This window comes from Camelus ferus, chromosome 25 (genome assembly GCF_009834535.1).
Source record: "Camelus ferus isolate YT-003-E chromosome 25, BCGSAC_Cfer_1.0, whole genome shotgun sequence".
NCBI lineage: Eukaryota > Metazoa > Chordata > Mammalia > Artiodactyla > Camelidae > Camelus > Camelus ferus.
The window spans coordinates 38,012,656-38,024,127 of NC_045720.1; positions in this window are offsets into that span (position 1 = coordinate 38,012,656).

The following is an 11,472-nucleotide window of genomic DNA, read 5'->3' on the forward strand; positions in this document are numbered from 1 at the left end:
CAGGGTCCCAGGAGCCAACGGTCTCTGCCATGTCAGCATCTCAGCCCAAGACGGGGAAACAAAGTGGAGAGAAAGTCATTTCCCTTCAAGCAAGTGGGACTGGAGTTACACACAGGACTTCGACTTTGCAGTTCTACCGGTGAGAACTTACTCAGGTGGCTCTGCCCAGCTGTGGTGAGACTGGGCAGTAGTTTCTTTAGCTGGGTGGCCATGTGTCCAGCTATAACTTTATTACTTTGGAAAATGGACAAATGGAGTGGGGGATAAGTAACAGCAGGTGACGACTTTTAAAAGCTTTAACTCTCCTAATTATATATATTTAAAACTAAACAGATTATTGGTGGATTCAACACAAGTTATGCATCTAATTATAGCTTTTGTCATCTTCATTCATAGCCTGGAAAATAAATATTAATTTTCCTGATTTTCTAAAATTCCTAATTGTATGACATTAATTATCTTTAAGGAAAAAAATATTTTTCTACATTTCAGAAGTCATTGTTAGACACTGTACAGTTAACCACTGTTATTTGCTTAATCTTTGACAAAGGAGGCAAGAATATGCAACAGAGAAAAGACAGTCTCTTTGACAAGCTGTGTTGGGAAAGATGGACAGCTGCATGTAAATCAACGAAATTAGAACACTCCCTCATACCATACACAAAAATAAACTCAAAATGGTTTAAAGACTTAAACATAAGACAAGACACCATAAACCTCCTAGGATAGAACATAGACAAAACATTCTCTGATATAAATTATAGCAACATTCTCCTAGGGCAGTCTACTGAAGCAACAGAAATAAAGCAAAATAAACAAATGGGAACTAATTAAATTTATAAGCTTTTGCACAGCAAAGGAAACCATAAATCAAGTGAAAAGAAAACCTACAGATGTGGGAGAAAATATTTGCAAATGATGTAACTGACAAGGGCTTAATTTCCAGAATGTACAAACAGCTCATACAATTTAATAACAAAAAATGAACAACCCAATCAAAAAATGGGTAGAAGACCTACACTAACATTTCTCCAATGAAGACATACAAATGGCCAAAAGGCACATGAAAAAATGCTCAATATAGCTAATTATCAGAGAAATGCAAATCAAAACCACAATGAGATATCACCTCACACCAGTCAGAATGGCCATCATTAAAAAGTCCACAAAAGATAAATGGTGGAGAGGCTATGGAGAAAAGGGAACCTTCCTACACTGTTGATGGGAATGTAGTTTGGTGCAGCCTTTATGGAAAACAGTATGGAGATTCCTCAAAAAAAACTGAAAATAGATTTACCCTATGATCCAGCAATCCCACTCCTGGGCATGTATCCAAGAGAAATTCTGCTTCAAGAAGTTACATGCACCCCAATGTTCATAGCAGCACTATTTACAATAGCCAAGACATGGAAACAACCTAAATGTGTGTAACTGAATCACTATGCTGTACACCAGAAATTAACACAACATTGTAAACTGACTCTACTTCAATTAAAAAAAGAAACAACCTCTATTATAAAATAACTGTTTTGAGCAACTCATCCTCTGGTTTCCATGAGGAAGTGTTTATCTTGACTTCTTGCCCTCTGTCCCTTTACTCCTCCGTATGGTGATGGAACGAATATCCGGGAGGTGGGTGACAGCCAATGGCTTAGTAAATGTGCCTGCCCTACAGATTCAAACTCTCCCTCTAACGGACTGTCCAGAGGACTAGACTGGCTGCAGGTTGTTATACTTGGCTCTCACTCTAAGATACAGTCTTCATCAACTCTTATCAGCAATAGAGTTAAAATTTTAACCTTCATTTTCCTGACTCAAGTGTCTCTCTCTCAGTTCAGAATTTAGGTGGTGAGAGGGAGGAGTCACTTATTAACCCTTTCTAATCCCAATGACTAAATGCGTTATGAAGCTTTTGTTTCCCACATGATTTGTGAACATAAAATATTGAATCAGAAAATTTCCTGGAAGGTTAAGCCAGAAACTGTTTAACGTTGTTTTTTAAAAAGGGTAATATTTTCTGCCTAAGGGAGGGATCTGGTTTCAGTTTAGACCCACTCTGAAAGTTACTCTTCTAGTCAACAGCAGCTAAATACAACACCTACTCTACCCCCACCCATACCATACTCTCCTCCCACCCTACCCCCTCCTGTCACTACCAAGGGGCAGAACACAGAGGCTGCAGGCCAATGCAAGAGACACAGAGGGTTTGCAAAAACTAAAAGAAGTTAATGGGTTGTAAGTATTTAACAAAGAAGACTGAAGAAAGCAACCTCTTTAGAAATGCTATTAACAGAGATGATAGCAATGGAAAAATTTTTTAATTTGAAAAAAGATCAAAAACGGGTTTACACAAGGAGCTGACCATTTCAGCAGCCCTACAAGAGAAGAGAACAAAACACGAGGGTCAGCAGAATCTTAAGAACAACAACATTCAAAGAAAGAGAAAACAGAACAGAGATGGTTCCTTAGTTATGTTTGGCTAAGGGCTCAGTTGCTAGAAGGAGAAACTAGAAGTTAAAATCAAAACTTCACTATATGTTATTTTGGGTTTAATAGAATTAGGATCACATATATATATATATATAGTATATACTCAGATATACGTCTCTTTCCATTTTGTGGTTTCAGTTGGTCTCAATTTTTCCTTGATGTTGCATCTATAAATTCCTATGAATTGAGAGGACCTCCTATAGTTAAGAGTATATTGAGGCTGGAAAGACAAGTGACACTTGCAGCCACGGTTCCGACCCTCAGCGAGGGCACGGTGGGCAAGCAGCTCCCCTGGACAGTGATTCTTAGGAAGGCCTGAGCTCACCCGAGTGGGCTTCACACCACACATTTTTGAGGTGTGACTGCTAAATGACCAAGGTCAAGCAGTCCCTTGACTGTGAAGGCGTAACCCATGACATTGGCAAGAAAATGACCTGAAACTCTGAATGATCTGGTGGACCCCATTTTTAAGATTTTGGTAGCATAAGATTCTTTGAATACCTAAGTATTACAGCATTTCATTTACATTATGGAACATAATTTTAACATTCTGAGGTTCCTTCCCTTTCCTTCATTCCCCACATTCAGTCATTCCAAGTAATACTGACAGTGCCTCTAGCCATTCTAGTTCATCTTTCCAAAAATGGGCTGAGGCCCATTCATTCTGTCTCTTGGATGTGTGATAATAAAATAATCTACTAAGTCATTTCTCCCCGATTCTCTTTATAGCTCCCAATAAACTTTCTAAATCCAAATCTGACTTCTTTCTCAGGTATAAAAATTCCAGATATTCTCAACTGACTACAGGAAAATCCAAACCCTAGAAAAGCGGTTCTTTAAAGTGTGTCCCAAGACCAGCCTCATCAACGTCACTTGTGAATTTGTAAAAAAAAATGCAAATTCTCAACCTCCCTCAGCCCTAAACCTTCAGACTCAAAATCTCTAGGGGAACCAAGCAATCCGTGCTTTTAAAAATACTCCAGGGGAACTGAGGCCCGCTCAAGCTTGAAAGCTACTAACAGAGAATGGCGATGCTGTCTGCCTCGCTTCCCCCAGGCTCACACGTGTACCCTGCACACCTGCCCTCGGATCTCCTCCCCACTTCCCAAGCACATCGTGCTCCTTCACGCTTCTGTGCTTCAGTACTTTCTGTGGCCAAAATGCTCTTCTGCTCCTCCGCTGTCTGTTCAACTTTTATTAGGCACTTAAAGTCCTTTGGGGATGAACAGGATGTAAATAAGTGTATGCTCATCCTTCAACACAAAGCTTTGCAGCAAAGCTTTCTCTCATGTCCGGACAGATTTAGCCATTCCTTCCCTCTGTGCCATCACTGTGTGTAACGTGCTGTGCCACAGCTGTTTATGGCCGGGGCCCTGGAAGGTGACTCCCTGAGGCCAAGTCTCACCCTCAAGATGCCCTTTATAATGCTGGGATTACAGATGCCCCCAGTAAGTAACAGTCCGGTACGACCTTACTGGGTGGTTTGCCAGGCAAGCTTGTCTACTCTTTCTGCATTTTTAAAAAAACTCCTTTCTCTTCACTGAAGATGAATTCTCTTCTTCCTGGTGAGAAGTCCCCTCTTCATCCTCTTTGGCTGAGATTTGAGAAGGAATAATACGAAGAGCAGAGGGGGAAGAGTATCAGCCAGATGGGTCCCTTGACGCCTGGAGATCAGGAGAGGGTGCCCTTTCTACGTAAGTCATACCTACTAAACGAAACAAACACTCTTGATAAATAAAATAATAAAAGTAGATTAAAAATTTTAAATCCAAATTCAATTTTTAAAAAAGGTTCTCTACTCATATATTGTCTTTCAGTTTTGATTTATGAGAAGAGTTGAAAAGCCATATACTTAATGTTGAAGAATATACACTTCTCTGTATGGGTGGCTAAAAAGTAAGAGATTTGTTCTGTGGAAATAATCAGTATCAGACTCTGACCATATTTTCTATACTGGGAAATTAGGCTCATTAGCAGTAGGATAGTCTAAATTTCCCTTTTTCTTACTTTCTAACAAGAATTTAAAGAGGGTCTTTTACACTCATTCTTGTCCCCAACATCCTGCATGGGCTTAATCAGTGTACTGGCTGGACTGAGCAGAACTTGGTGTGCACATCAACTTACTTAGTAACAGAATTACAACAACTGCAAGGTTTGGCATTTTCATCTAGTATCATGAATAAACAACTTTTCTAACTGAAACCCGAGTTACTGTTTTCCACAGAATTGAAACTACTTGAAATGTGAACCACAACTCTTTCTGACTATTCTGAACTGGAAGTTTTATCTGTAGAGTCAGCCTGTAACTTTTTTATTTCTTACTGCGAGTAGTAATTAACAATTACTTAGCTGGTATGAGTGAATAGTTCCATTTTCCTACTAACCCTTCCTTGCCATCTCTGTCAAGATCCACTTCTGGGTCAAATACATAGTGAGGAGCAATGAAAGAGGAGAGGGGAGCTGGAGTTACTCCTCAGGGAGATGTGCACTTGGTACAGAGTGGACAGGCATGTAAGCATAAGGGTGGCAGATAAGGCTGGATGGGATCTTTACCTCTCCCCCTATCACTGTAATGCTGGACAGAGGGCCTTGTACAAGATTGATTATGTTTGCAATTAGCTTAGGGAATTAAGGACACCTTTAATTGGAAACATCTAGCTAAACGCAACCCAGGAACAGAACTAAGAGCCCTCTTTGGAACTGGCTACCCCATCAAGAATTATCTCCCTCATCTCTGCCATTCCAAACTGCCTGGCACCACTCGGATGCACCCATCACACATGCTTTGTTATGTTCTCTTCTTCACAGTTAGACTCCACTCCCCAAAGGCAGGAAATATCTTTAATTCATCTTTACATTCTCAAGGGGATCTAGCAAAGTATATACCTTAACATGCTCTTGTTGAACAAGTAAGTTAAATATACATCCTTTAGAAAGAGTTAGTTGCTAACACTGTAATAGCAAATTCATACAGGGTCCAGATATACTCATTTAAACTGTATATCTTAAGCAGGTCTGAAAGAGAAGGAATTTGTCTTTTAAATTTGTCTTTATAAAGCACAGAGTTTGTCATGAAGAATTCAAGGCTTCTGGAACCCTATTATAAAATAATCCAGATTCTAGTTTTATCCCAGAACCCTAAAATCTCCCCCCAAACATGCCAATCAAAGATGTAAATAGAAAGAAGAGAAAGGCAAAAGGCAAAGGCATCACCAAATTCAGAAGAAAAAGAGACCCTTAATGCGCACGAGAAACAACGTGCACGAATAACAACAAATCACAGCAAACCAATTTTACCTGTTAGCTTCAATACCCAAGTATCAAAATGTACTTATCACTATGGATGCACTTAAATTTAAGTGAAGGTAATATTGTACAGTACATGTAAATCCATAATTGTAAAGTAGATCATTTAGAGTTTGCAGAGTAATTTACCACTGAATTGGTTTTTCATAGCATCGCCTCATTTTGCAGTTACATATGATTATTTAACAATGTTTGATTGGATTCCCTCTTCTAACCCATTCCCAGTTCTCACAGATACTAATGAAGTATCTAAATGACAAGCACACAGTGGAAAGTCTATAACAAGGAGGCTGGAAAAATGTATCCACTGTATGACAGACACCTGACGAGCTGAGAAGATAAATCAACCCTTATTTCGGATCAGGGACATTCCTGGAAATCATGCCCCTGGCTAACAAAGAGGAGAGGAAAGCCATCAGCATCTCCCCCAAATACATTCAAACAAACACTCAGATGACAGACTCCATTATAATTATTAACAAACACTGGCAAATTTGCATTCATTGCTATCTTTTCTTTGAACCTCAAAAGCATTGTCTCCTCTGCATCTAATCCTTTCCCCAGATCTTCATCCCATTCCCTCTCATCTCCTTCAGAACCTGGCTTCATCACTGAATTTCTCCCTTCTGTTAACTCTTCTCTCGCCCAGGCTTCTTTATCAATTTATAAACACATTGGAACATCTCACTTATAATAGCCCTGTCTTTCTCACCTTGCATAACTTTCTAGTTATCATCCTTTCTTTCCTTCTTTTCTGTTCAGGAGTATCAGAAGAGCTATTTAAACTCATTCTTTTTTTTTTTTTTCTTTTCTAATTTTTCATTGTGGTAAAATACATATAACATAAAATATAACCTTTTAACCACTTTTAAAAAAATTTATTAAAGTGTAGTTGAATTACAATGTTGTGATAGTTTCAGGTGTATAGCAAAGTGATTCAGTTATTATATATATAATATGTATATATATTATATTCTTTTTCAGATTCTTTTCCATTATAAGTTACTACAAGATACTGAATATAGCTCCCTGTGCTATTATACAGTAGGTCCTTGTTGTTCATATGTTCTATACACAGAAGTGTGTATCTGTTAATCCCAAACTCCTAATTTATCCCACCCTTCCCCTTTGGTAACCTTAAATTTGTTTTCAATGTCTGTGAGTCTATTTGTTTTGTAAGTAAGTGCATTTCTATCATTTTTTACATTCCACATGTAAGTGATATCACATATTTGTCTTTGTCTGACTTGCTTCACTAAGTATGATCTTCTCTAGGACCACCTATGTTGCTGCAAATGGCATTATTTCCTTCTTTTTTATGACTAATATTCCTATAGTATAAGTTTTATATATATATATAAAAATAAAATATATATATATATATACACACACACACACACACACACACACACACCTCCCACATCTTCTTTACCCAGTCATCTGCTGACGGACAACTTAGGTGGCTCCCATGTTCTAGCTATTGTAAATAGTGCTGCCATGAGCACTGGGCTGCATTTATCTTTTCAAGTTAGAATTTTCATCTTTTCTGGTTATATGCCCAGGAGTGGGACTGCTGGGTCATATGGTAAGTCTATTTTTAAAACTCACTCTTTTATATTCACTTTTCACTCACTCTCAAACTTGTGCAATCTGCTTGTTCACTGAAAGAACTTTGCCTGAGGCCCCAGTGGCTACTTGTGACACAGATATCTAAGGGCCACTTACTGGCCTTTCTCTTACCTTGAATTGGGCCCTGGTGACCCTTCCTTCTTTCTTAACATTCTCTCTTCCTTGGACTTCTACTGTAACAGTTTCTCCTGATCTCCTCAAAACCCCTGAACTTACTTTGAATGTGAAACCTGATTCTATCACCTTCTCTGCATAGCCCTGGGGTAAGTTACATGAACTCAGGTGTTAGCTGTGCTGAACTCATCAGCCTGTGGCCTGTCCAGCTATGTTGGTCGGTGTCCCAGCAGGCAACAGCAGCCACAGTAAAGAGTCTAGTCAAGGAAATATTACAAGGGATGTGGAAGCATCAGGAAGCCATCACAGAGCCAGGAAAGAGCTGGAAACTTAAAAGGGCCACAGCCAACAGCAACTTCAGACATGGAAGAAGTCAGTCACTACCAAAAACACAGTGAAGCTAGGCTGGGAAGAGATAAGCATCCTGACCACCTCTCACGCTACTCTCCTCTAATCTTCTTCTGGTGCCTCTCATTGGTCAGACCTAACCGGAAACCCAGAGCACAATGGGGATTGGGTGATGTAAACTCTAGAAGTCAACTTCCTAAGATGTACAGGAGGGAAGAGTAGAGAATAAACCCGAATGGAGGACCAGCAAAAACCAGCCAGCAGACGGGCACACTACCTACCATCTCCTGCACTCACTTAAAAAGAATTTTGGGCGCCAGGGACTATTCTAGGAACACGGGGGATCACAAGACAGAAAAGGTGCCCGTTTTTATGGTGTTTTCATTCTCCTTGGGGAGACAGATTGTAAAGCAGTAACCACACAAGACAACTTCCAATGGTAGGTGCAGTGAAGAAAAGGGGCACCACGACTCTAACACAGATGAGGAGGTGGCAGGAGAGCTTAAAACGAATAAGAAGAAGGGATAATAAGAAGCTTTCTAAGAGGCAGGGGAAGAGTATTCAACGGGAGATCAGCAAAGGCCAGAGCGCAAACATCCGGAGGTGGAAACCAGTCTGGCTTATGCAAGGGGTGGACAGGAGGCCAGTGTGGCTGGAGGGGGGGTAGTAAGAGATGAGGCAGGGATGGTAGCAAAGGCTAGGTCATAAAGGGCTTTGCAGGCCAGGCAAGGAGTTGGATGATTTTGCTAAAGCAACAGAAAGGTTTCAGGTGGGGGCTGGGAGGCTGGAGCTTTCTGTAGGTTAAGACACATCTAATTTCCATTTGTAAAATAAAACTTTCACAAGTCTTTGAAAAATAAACTGTAGTGGGACAAGAATGGAAACGTCCTGTTACAGTCTGCATTGCCCTGACCAGAGTGCCCATGTTCAGGAGTGGCATTCTGCAAAATGGTGGCACTGTTTGGATCAGGATGGAAATCTGAGACAGGAGTGGCCCCACCACAGGCTGGTTGGCAGCCCATGACATGGGTTAGAGCTGGGGGCTCTGGCAACTGAACTGTGTTCCTCTGAAATGTGGATTATAGGATAAGAACAGGGTTAATTAGCAGTTGGTAGTGTGAGAACAGATCAAAGAGGTGGAGAAAAACAGAGATACAATGGGAACAGCTTCTCTTTAGAGGTGCCCTGCTTCCTAATAGCTACTCACATATCTATATAAGTACTCCTGCTTCCAAGCCTTTTTAATTAAGGTGGCTTCTGGGTCCCTCTTAAATGCAAAAGAGTCTAATGAGCACACTGGTGTCCCCAAGGTTTCAAGCCTCTTCTCTTCTCATTCACAACTGTAAGAAGTGCCAAAGATTTGCCCTGAAAACAAAAGGAAACGAAATCCCCCTCAAATCTCTGCTTAAAACAACCAAAGCTTTACTTCTCACATACTTCAAATGCCTACGATGAGGTGGATGGGTCACTACTGTGCACCATCCTTCCAAGACCAAGATTAATGGAGCATACACTGTGGAACATTGCTGATTGTCACGGCAAAGAGAAAGAGTTCTGGAAGGTCTTGCATCAATAATTAAAGGCTGTGCTCAGAATTTATGGGCAGAACGTGTCATGCGGCTCATCCAAACTACAAGGAGGCCAGAAGATGCCATCTTACCACTTACCTGTAAGAGAACAGGAAATATTTGGCACACCCATTCACTCATCCATAACCATGGCTTTAACTGGTGCCTATACATCAATGTCAAAATTTCTAGGAGAGGTGCTCCATTTTCACTCTTTAATCCATATTTTCAACCACCACAACTGGTTTCTATCATAGACATTCAAGTCTCACGCACCAAGCTTCATCCTTCTCACAAACTTTCTGTATTCTTTCTCTGGGTCAGTGGCTCCACTATCTGAACTAGGAAACCCAGATATTACCTTTGACTCTCTCTCTCTTCTAACACGCAATCAGTTGCCAGATCTATAGACTTCTAATTTATTCCCATCTTGATAACTCCATGACCATTACCCTACTTTAGTTCCTCATGGATTCTTGCCCAGACAGCTCTGTTAGCCTCCTGTCTGGTCTTCCTCCCATCATACCTTTCCCTATAAACTGCAATTCATTCATTCAACAAACATTTACAAAGTGCTTACTGCTTCCTAGATTAAATAAGTAATGGGCCCACCTTGAAGAAACTCAGTCTAAAAAGGGAAACAGCGATGAGACAAAATATTTCAACATAATGGACAAACGTGTTAAGAGCTATGCAGAAAGTGGAGTGGGAATGGAAAGGAAACACCAAGTTGGGTGTGGTGGTAATGGGAAAATAGTGTTGGGAGCTTCTAGAGAGGAAGTAAAACTTCAGCCAAATAAGGGAGCTACCCCTCCATGTGAACAACAGGAGCTAAAAACGTAGGTGAAGGTAGCAGCATCTGCCTGACACCTTTGAAAGACTTCACTTGGCTCAGCCAAACCAACATGGATTGAGAGGAATGGCATGAAAGAGAAAGCAGGCAATCAGTAAGGACTCAAAGCATCCTTGGTCGGTTAGTTGGCTGGTAAGTGGGTAGAAGGTCATCTGCTGAGGTAAGAAACTAAAAAGAAGATCAAGTCTATGGGGAACAATACTTTTAAATCATGGATATCTTTACATAGCTGAATACTGATTCTAGGCATAATGCCAAGCATCTTACTTTATATTTTATTTAACCATCACAGCAGTTTTATGAGGGAGGTAAAGTTGTCTATTATCTTCGTTTTGCAATTTAAAAGCAAACACTGAGTTTCAAGGATTAATGACTAGACCAGTTACAGTTACTAATTTTGTTTTGCACCAAGCTGCTATCTTTGTACCAAGCTATGCTGAGTTTGAGGTGCCTACAGGCATTCCACCCAGATGTGTCCACAGGCTGGATGGAGTGCAAGGGAGGGACTGGCAAAGAGACACAGGCCTGGGGTCTACCAGAATAGGGAACACGGTGGGATCAGAGATACGGGCTTGGATGAGAGGGCTCCGCGAGCTCTAAGCAGGGAGAAGGAATGAGGGGCTGGGGAACACTAGTCTCAGAGGGGCCAAAAGAAAGAAAGAAACCAGCGAAAGTTTAAGGCGCCATCCGATAGTGCGAGTCCTTAAGGATGTCCTTCCGTGAATCTTTTTGCCAAATCCCTAGTCCAAGTGCGTGGAGTTCAATAAAGGGCCTCCGGGGTCAGAAGGGGCACTCTGTCAAGGTTGGGCCTTTGTATCTAATTCCTTCAGTTCCTTAAGGACCAAAGGATGGATGACCTGAAACTCGCACGGAGACGTGACTACCTGAGGAGGTAAACAATTAGCTAAACCTCCTTAAAGAGAATGGAGGACTTGTCTCCCTCCAGCGTCGCCAAAGGCGCTGTGGTTGTGAACGAGCAGAGGTTACCGCAGAAACGACGATGCGTGCTGGGCAAGGATGCAGACAGCTAGCGGACGGGGACCCGGTCCGACGGGAAGAGCGACCGCCCCGAGCCGCGGGCACGCGCGCCGGCGAGGAAGGCCGGGAGCGCCGCGGGCTCACCCGGCTCTCCTCCCCACCGCAGCCGCCTCCTGCTCCTCCGGT